Source organism: Poromitra crassiceps, assembly GCF_964638095.1.
Source record: "Poromitra crassiceps genome assembly, chromosome: 6".
Taxonomy (NCBI): domain Eukaryota; kingdom Metazoa; phylum Chordata; class Actinopteri; order Beryciformes; family Melamphaidae; genus Poromitra; species Poromitra crassiceps.
This window is the reverse complement of record NC_139627.1, coordinates 28,185,656-28,195,103: the sequence shown is the minus strand read 5'-3', so window position 1 is coordinate 28,195,103 and position 9,448 is coordinate 28,185,656. Positions and strand designations below refer to the sequence as shown.

At 44.1% G+C, this 9,448-nt stretch overlaps 1 protein-coding gene across 1 annotated transcript in view; it reads right to left on the bottom strand.

Annotated features, from left to right (window-relative positions):
• LOC310777830 (partitioning defective 3 homolog B-like) overlaps window positions 1-9,448 on the bottom strand; it is a gene marked incomplete at both ends in the record, with an annotated part of 422,164 nt that overhangs the window by 298,552 nt on the left and 114,164 nt on the right. The window lies entirely within an intron of this gene.

The following is a 9,448-nucleotide window of genomic DNA, read 5'->3' as shown; positions in this document are numbered from 1 at the left end:
CACAGTTAATAAGTGGAGGTATAGACGGTTTTAACGTGACGACAATAACAAACGGTCACAACCCACCTGAATATCCAGTTTACTAAACCCTACAGGAGAAGAAGAAGAATATCAACGACTACTTCCTGTATACAAACCTGAGCGCAGGCTGATATTCGGCTCATATTAAATGTTAACGTTAGGCTGTGTGTCCGACAGACACAGTAACAACGTAGCCTATTTCGGTCTTTATGTCGTGTAGTAGTTAGTAGTAGTTGTTGTTGTTGTTGTTGATAGTTGCCATAACAACCACCCGTGTCAGAAAGACGTGCACCTGCTGCGTAGTAGGAAGCTTTGTTGTCTGGTCCAGAGCTAGCCTGAGAGGCTAATAAAAGCTACGTGTTACAGAGTAAGCTGACTATCAGTACATTATTGCTTACATAGAAAAATAAAAAAAATAGAAATAGAAGTATGTCAGTGTTCCCCCTGAACAGCTGAGAAAGTGGTAGACACTAGTGAAGATGATACAATTCAGTAGGTGGAGGTAATGCAACATTTAAGGATGCCAAACGCCATAAAACACAGAAGAAGAAGCTGAGAAAAAGGAAGTGCTAAAAGATGTGGGACTGAATGTGTTAGATTTTGCAGCACTGTGGATTTGTTATTTACACAGTCAGTGACAAATTTAGAATAACACTATGTGCTGCATAGCAACAATTAACATGTTTGGTTTGTGTCTGTAGGCTGTGTGTAAGAAGTGAGCTCTGTAGTGAGCTGTGTGTTGAGCACACAAAAAGGAGTGTTTGTGTGTGTGTGTGTGTGTGTGTGTGTGTGTGTGTGTGTGTGTGTGTGTGTGTGTGTGTGTGTGTGTGCGTGTGTGTGTGTCTTTTCCCTTTTAGAAGCAACAGCTGTTATAATGCCATCTACAATGACAGTGACAGACTGTAAATTGCATACAACTCTGTTGGGGGCGGTCTGAAACTGTTTGATACATCACACTACTGACATTTTTAATGAACAGTAAAGATAAACCGATCACAGGAAGAAAAGTAAAAAGAGAAATGTGTCAAAAAGCCATTGTTTCTCAAACTATGGTTCAGGGCCCAACAGAGATGATACGTCTGTCTCTCAAGTGCCCCCAACTGGGCTGGGGTCAACTTGTTATAAATTAGTTCAAAAAGTAAATGGAAACTACACATGATTTTATAATAACACAGCAATCATAAATTGTATAATATATAGACACTGTGAATAACTAATCTACTATATGACTAATCTGACAGAGTACATAAAAAATAAGACAAACCCAGCAAAGAGTAACTTAAAGGTCCCATTCCGTGCAAAGCTGTTTTTACTTGTAAATGCATATATACTGCTGTCAGCCCTCCCTGTAATGAGTGGTCACACGCTCAGAACTGCCACAGTTGGATTTGTCCCTATCCAGCGTCCCCCTGCAGTCTCCTCCAAGCCACACCCCCAAACGCGTCGTTTGCCCAGAGAGGAATCTGGAGAGAATATCGACGTCACTAGCTTCCTCCTGCATACTGCGCGGGTCTCTCTCACACAAGCTACCTGCACCGTTTAGTCTATAGCCACAAAATTAACACTTCTAGCTGGAGCGACGCCAACTGTACGTGATCCAGCAACTGCAGAGGTGCATTCGGTAAGTCTAGGCATTTTGAGATGTCCTCTTTAGCGTAGTACCGTTCAGTTAACGATAACTCGCAACCTAGCGTGCTGGTCCACAGACGCTAATCTGATTGGCCGCTGGGAGCCTGGGGCGGGCTCTCCCTCAGCGGCCAATGGGAACTGTTAGTTCTGAATATATTATAGAATCAGGCCGTTCTTGGGAAGCGACCAGATGAGGAAGTGAGAACTCCGTCACAACAAACTGGTTTGCTATATTTTCGACAGATTAATCCAGAATCATGTTTTATGGACCAGAGACACACGTTTTTAAGAGGTTACAGCTGCACGAATTGAGACCTTTAAACATTTCAAATTAAATTGTAATAGAAATGTCGGTGTCCTGCAAAAGCATGTACCGTACAGTATGTTCTTATCTTATGTAAAAAAAAAAAAAAAAATTGTAAAATTGCGTCGCATTATTATTTTTTTGCTTCCTTTCTTAACTCCAGGTGGAAGATTTTCTTTTCCTGGGACAAGACAAACCATTGAAAATATCGATATTGCATGGGTATCAACATTTCGATACCCAGTTATTGAAAAGCTTTGTAGATACTAGATGAGTTTGGTGGAGTTTCAGTTGTGGAAATATAACCTGGATCATCTGAGTGACAGTCACTCCACAACAACTATGCAAGATTGGAGCTGGAATTGAAAGGGTCTGCTCTTGACACATGGTAGGATCTTGCTGTGATTTCTCGTGCTAGGCAAACTCTTGAACTACCAAACCAAATGATTTCAATTTCAGCTTCTCTGGTCAATTTCAGCTATCCAAATAAGAATATATTTGCACTGAATGAAATCATTATATTCTCCTTTTGTTTGTTGAGGTTTCCAAAAGCTTTGACATTTTTGGTCCTGAAGTTTTTTGTGTGGGCTGAGACAGGTTGAACTCAGAACTATGTCAGATTTCTGAACCATTCGATCATTTAACTACAACAATGAAGGATACAATTCCAAATAAGATTTAAATATAATCCCCAAATTATATTTTAAAAGAATACAGAGGGGATTACAATAGCTCTCCATTATATTTTTGACCAACATTATGGCCTACGGTATGTCCACCAGCTGCGGTACGGTGCTGTCCGGCTGCCTGAAGAGACCCAAACCCATGTAATCTGTCAGACAGATGCTGATCGGACAAAAATAGAACAGGTGCGGGGTTTTTTTTTTTTTTAGTATTCATATTTTTTTCAGTCCTACAACAGGACATTATGAGAATAGCTCCCATCTGACTGTTAATGGAATCAAGAGTCAGAGCTCCAAGTAGGAGAGAGAAGGAGGTGAAGATGGAGAGGATACTGTAGAGAGAGAGAGAAACAGAGAGAACAGAGTGTACAAGTAGCTCTCAAGAGGCCACGGAGCAGCTCCACTGCTTCAAAACCTACTAACAATCTCTCTGACACATGCACAACATGCACGCACACACGCACACACGCACACACACCCACCCACACACACACACACACACACACACACACACACACACACACACACACACACACACACACACACTCACACACACACACACACACACACCCCTTATCTAGGTCTTGGTTGTGCTACTGTACTGTCATTTTGATGGAGTCAGAGTTCAGCAATATTCATGTCTAATAATAATCTTTTAGATGACAAGATACACTAGTCATGCCACACAAATGAAAATGTGTTTGCGTGTGTGTGTGTGTGTGTGTGTGTGTGTGTGTGTGTGTGTGTGTGTGTGTGTGTGTGTGTGTGTGTGTGTGTGTGTGTGTATGTGTGTGCATGCGTGCGCGACTGCACGTTCACATGTGAAAGTGATGGGGGCGATATAATTATACTAAGAGATGAGATGGGAGATATTTTACAATGTCGAATGACAAAAAAGAATTTCCAGCGAGCCCATGGCCTTGGAGAGGCGAGTCAGAGAGTGCTTTCAAAAGGGAACACATCGAGACGAGATCCAGTGTAACAAACTAATGGGTTGATGAGGACATAGACAGGTCTGTGAGAACAGCATCTATTTTTATATTGGTGAAGCACATAATGGGAGTGTGTGCGTGTGCGTGTGTGTGTGGGGGTGCGTGTGCGTGTGTGCGTGCGTGCGTGCGTGCATGCATGCGTGCGTGCGGGCATCTGTAGAATTTTAAGATATTTTTATATAAAATTTATTTGTAACTGAATTTGAAAACCAAACTAAAACCAAACTGTCAAACCAGATGGTTTAATCATGCAGTGCATTTACATGCACACAATAATCCAATAACTGGGAATAATGGCAATAATGTGCTTTAGGCATTACATGCACTTTAGTAAGTAGTGGGAGCGCACCTCAAAAATCAGTGTTGTAGGAATATCTATGCAGGCATGTACAGTACTGTACTGTGTATGTGTGGGTGCGTGAGAATCTGTATCAATAAATACAGCTTTCCCTCATCATAATTGAACCGCATGGCAGCATCAACAGAGAGCTCGTTCCTGAATCGTTATAGAGACACTGCGGAGCGCGTCATCATTCAGAAACCACGGGAGAGAAAACGGGGGGAAAGAAAAACTCTATGTTGCGTGCATGGTCGCGTGTTGCACACAAAGATCATATATACGGAAGTTGAACAACTTACTTCCTTGACAGCTAGATCGACATTTTCTTCTCGCCATTTCTCAATGGCTTCCTTGTTTTTCTCTGCAGTACAAAAGAAACTTTAATTGGCGATTTTTTTACATTTGTTGTCTGCGCAGCCCACCACACAACAGCTTTTAGCTATGTTTAATTCAAGGAAAATGACGCTCGCGTATGGGAGTGAATGGAGCGCTTTACCCCGTGATGGGCGTGGCCTATTTCATGCAGTGTCTCTATTGATGTGTCTGCACCTCTGCATGTGTTCATTAGGCCTGCACCAAGAAGCACATGTGAGAGCCTGAGTCTTTCTTTCTGTGTCCAAATGGCCAATAAGAGGCTGATTTGAGTGTGTGTGTGTGTGTGTGTGTGTGTGTGTGTGTGTGTGTGTGTGTGTGTGTGTGTGTGTGTGTGTATGTGTGAGAGAGAGAGAGAGAGAGAGAGAGAGTGTAGGTAATATATGATTGTGTCTCTCTCTTCACATCTCATCAGCCCACTGCATAAAATCATCATTTAACAGAAGCTGATGGATGGAGCGCAGCGCACTACTGCCTGTGCTGTAGCCAGAGCATGGAGGAAAAAGAGACACCGCACTACTGCCTGTGCTGTAGCCAGAGCATGGAGGAAAAAGAGACACCGCACTACTGCCTGTGCTGTAGCCAGAGCATGGAGGAAAAAGAGACACCGCACTACTGCCTGTGCTGTAGCCAGAGCATGGAGGAAAAAGAGACACCGCACTACTGCCTGTGCTGTAGCCAGAGCATGGGGGAAAAAGAGACACCGCACTACTGCCTGTGCTGTAGCCAGCGCATGGAGGAAAAAGAGACACAGCACTACTGCCTGTGCTGTAGCCAGAGCATGGAGGAAAAAGAGACACCACACTACTGCCTGTGCTGTAGCCAGAGCATGGAGGAAAAAGAGACACCACACTACTGCCTGTGCTATAGCCAGAGCATGGAGGAAAAAGAGACACCGCACTACTGCCTGTGCTGTAGCCAGAGCATGGAGGAAAAAGAGACACCGCACTACTGCCTGTGCTATAGCCAGAGCATGGGGGAAAAAGAGACACCGCACTACTGCCTGTGCTGTAGGGCTGCCCTCGACCAAAGATTATCCTGGTCGACCAGAATTCGACCACAGCTCCGACCAATCGATTAGTCAGGAAAAAAAGTGCAGTGTACTTTTTTGTTTTTATTTTTTGCAGTGTACTTTTTTTCTTATTTTGTGCAGTGTACTGACTACTGAGCGCACTCTACCCGATAGCTGATCATTATAAATAAATGCTATTTACAGCGTTGTAACGTTACCGGAATGGACAGACTGATCAGCGTGCCATGCAACACCTGGCCACCTGCTCAGTTCAGAGAAAGCCTGTGCAATGGTTATGTAACGTTAGCACACGTGGCATGGTTAATTACTGTAGTTGGTAGAAAGCTAGATAGATATAGCTTTTGCGATTTATTCCAGTAACATCTTTTAACAGCCTGTCTAACATTACCGGAGTTGGAGTGTATAAACTATGAACTGTGAGTGAAAGCGGCTGGATGTCCAGTTTCACTGATGACTCAGTCTCATCTCATAAGGTGCGTACTGCACTTGTTAACAGCTTGTTAACAGCTGATGGTGACTGCGTGCTGAAACGTGTCCATTGTTTGCGCTGATAGCTGAGCCATTTTATTGTTAATTCCATCACTCTGCTGGCTGCTCTCCTTTTGTCTAGAGAGCCTGCTAACTATGGTTAGCATGCCTCTCTCTAGCCCAGGGATACTCAACTTGCTTTGCCCGGGGGCCACTTTCGTGAAATGATAGAAGGCCAGGGGCCAGTTAATAAACAATCAATATACATTTTTCTGTATCGGATTGTAGGTTTTTGGGGTGTCAGCCGGAGTTTAGTCTGACAATGTTGTGCACACCGGATAGTTAGTTAGGTTAAGTACATAAGTGCCTGGGTAGCGAGCAGACGGCGGTATTTGACAATTTAGCAGCTAAATCATAGATTATTGAAAGATATTCCATATTCCAGACTGAAATGCTATAACAGAAGTGGAGTATTGGCCCGAATGACATGAACATTTGGACACTTATTCAGCGGGTATCTTGCATGTTGCGTTCAGGTGCACTGTAAAAAAATATATATATATATATTTTTTTGCAATTCCATCGCGGGCCACACAGGGGGCGCTTTTATTTTTTATGAAATTCAATTTCTCCTATGAAATTATTAACACCAGCGATTCCTTGACCAACGTGAATCTCGTCGACCAAGAGCACGTCGACCAAGCAATCGACCAATCGACCTGGAGGGGGCAGCCCTAGTGTGCTGTAGCCAGAGCATGGAGGAAAAAGAGACAGAGGGATAGAAATGCATGAGATTGCAAAAAGCGATGTAGATCATGAACATTTTATAAACTGGAGGTATTGTTATTATTTTTACGGTACTGTGCCAATCCTAAAATCCACGATCCACGTTCATGGCAGCCCATCAATCCACATAGAGTAATGTCATGTTAGCCTCTATAGCTCCACTGGGAATATAAGTCAAAGAAAGAGACAAGCTGGGGGGGTCATACATGAGTAGACTACTCAAGAGTACACACACCGCAAATGATATTTGTAGGGTCATATATTGATTGTCACAAAATGGACCCTTGGTGCTCTTAAGACTGGATGGGGGAGGTATGGATTACATCAAACTCCTAATCAATCCCTGCTTTCAGAGAAAGGGATGCAGGAGGGAGGACAAAAGACAGAGAAAATGGGTGAGAGTGGCAGGAAGGAGGGGCACGGAGAAATAAAGACAGTTTGACAGAGGAAAAACTGATGAAGATAGCAAGATGTAGGGGGAGGAAGAGAGGAAGTATAATACATCATAGCACACAAAAGAGTTGAAACGGTCGACAAAGAGAAAATGAGAAAACAACAAAAGGAACATGGTTGGGAAATAGAGGGAGGAAGAGAGAAGGAAAATGCTGTTTTTTCCCCCTCATTGATATGAATTAAACAATCCTTCAAATATAATTCACTTCTACAACATGCTGTCCATGTCTGTAGTCCAGAGGCACACTGAGATAGATACATACTGGCTATCCAGGCAGTGGCATATCACTCTGTCTTTATGCCCGCAAGCAACACAAAGTTATGAATTCTTATAATTTTACAGTCTGTTCATGGGCACACACAGTTCATTTTTGTTTTGATTAATTTTGGATGCTGTGACGCACGAAGCTTGCGATTCTGGCCAATATAGTTTTCAAAGAATGCTAATTTAATCCTGCCAAGCTGTAAAGGCATCTTTGTGCTCATTAATTCATTGCGCCTATGACGCAGCACATGTGAGCTCCGTGAAGCCATAGAGACAGTCGGCATGTGTGGGAACGCCCACAAAATCCCACCCCCACCCTACCAAGTCCTCTCCCCCTCCCACCTCCGCCCCTCCCCACTCCTCTAGCACCCCAACCCCCCCCCCCTCCTCACCCCTCCCCTCCAACCACAGAGCAGGAGCCTCTGGACCTAGCCTGCCTGCTGCCCCCTCCCCCCCAGGACACCTCTACACATGAAGGAATCTAAGTAGCATCCTCACCTCCTCCATCACCGTCTGGTATGCTGCTGCCACTCAAAAAGACATCAACAGACTTCAGCGCATCATCCGCTGCGCTGAGAGGATAATCGGATGCAACCTGCCATCCCTCCAGGACCTGCATGCAGCCAGGACACTGAAGCGCTCTCGCAAGATCATGGCTGACCCCTCCCACCCTGGCCACAAACTCATCAGCCATCAGCCATCAGCCTCACCAACAAGGCCCGGAAACCCCTTCCGCCAAGGGCCTCACCAACAACCCCCCCCCCCCCCCCCCACACACACAAACTCACTACCTCCTCCTAAACTCAACTGAACTCCCCCCCTATAAAACTGGAACTCATACTGTATCTAATTTAATGCATGTCTAACTGGGACTGGTAAATTTATGTAAATTCCCTGCACATTAATGCCTATTTAACTTAGCCTGTAAATTTCATGTACATTCAATGTAAACTCTTATCTAACTCTGACTGTAAATTCATGTAAATCCACTGCCTATTTAACGTATATTTAACTCAGTCTGTAAATCTCATGTAAATCCAACGTAAATTTATATTTATCATCCACAGAACACTTCACCACTCATGTACATATTGTATATATTGACTCGATTTGATTGCACTTGCAACCTTGCGATTGCCGTTAGTTATCTTCCTACTTCTTATCCCTGTATATTGATGTAACCGCTACGCTGCATACAGACACTAAGACAAATTCCTCATATGTAACTTGCATACTGTGGCAATAAAAGTGATTCTGATTCTGATTCTGAAAATGTTATATGGCTGGCACGCGAGTGGGGTAAAACCATCAATATATCTCAATGGGCTGACTCACCAAAGGACGGTGCTGCGGCTCTAAACTACAGGTTTGAGGATTCTAGAGCAGAACACAAGACGTCTGCTCAGATGTGCATTTACTGCAGTGGTTAAATCCCCAATCGTGTATGCCTGGGCTGGGCTATCAGCTAAATTCTAACTTTGCTGAATGGATAGAACGGGGGATTTACCCCACTCTGACCACGCCCCCAGCCAGGCTGAGCCAGCTAACCCAGCGTCTAAGACGAGACATCGCCTCAACCTATGGTGAGACAGAGAGACATGGCGCAGCACATCTGAGCTCGCCGACAGAAATGAGGACTTAAGTCGACACTTTCAAGTGTCGGCGAGCAGTGTCTGCTACCTAGTGAAATGTCTAGTGTCACTGACTATGTCACATACAGTAGTGTCGCGCAAGTCTGATTGGCTATATAGACCACGGCACGCGTTTGACTTCCTTGGTTTTCGCTCGATTGAAATTAATGAACGTGTCCCCAATATTTTTATCAGCCTGTCCTTGATGTATGACTTCGTGAAAATCACAAAGAACATCGTGACCAATTTCCCAGAGAGAGGAGGTGAGTTGTGTGGTTGTGTGTCGTTTATATGTGGCTGCAGCCAAGTACGTTGCATCTTGCCTCCGACGTGGTTTCACTGTGCATTCCGTTCCCTCTCTTCTCTTGGCTGTCTGCACTATAGCGTTCGGGTGTCACGTGACCGTTGAACCGAGGCGAACGTTCACTTAAAGGCCGGCTTTTCCGTGGGGGATATGAATATATATTAAAT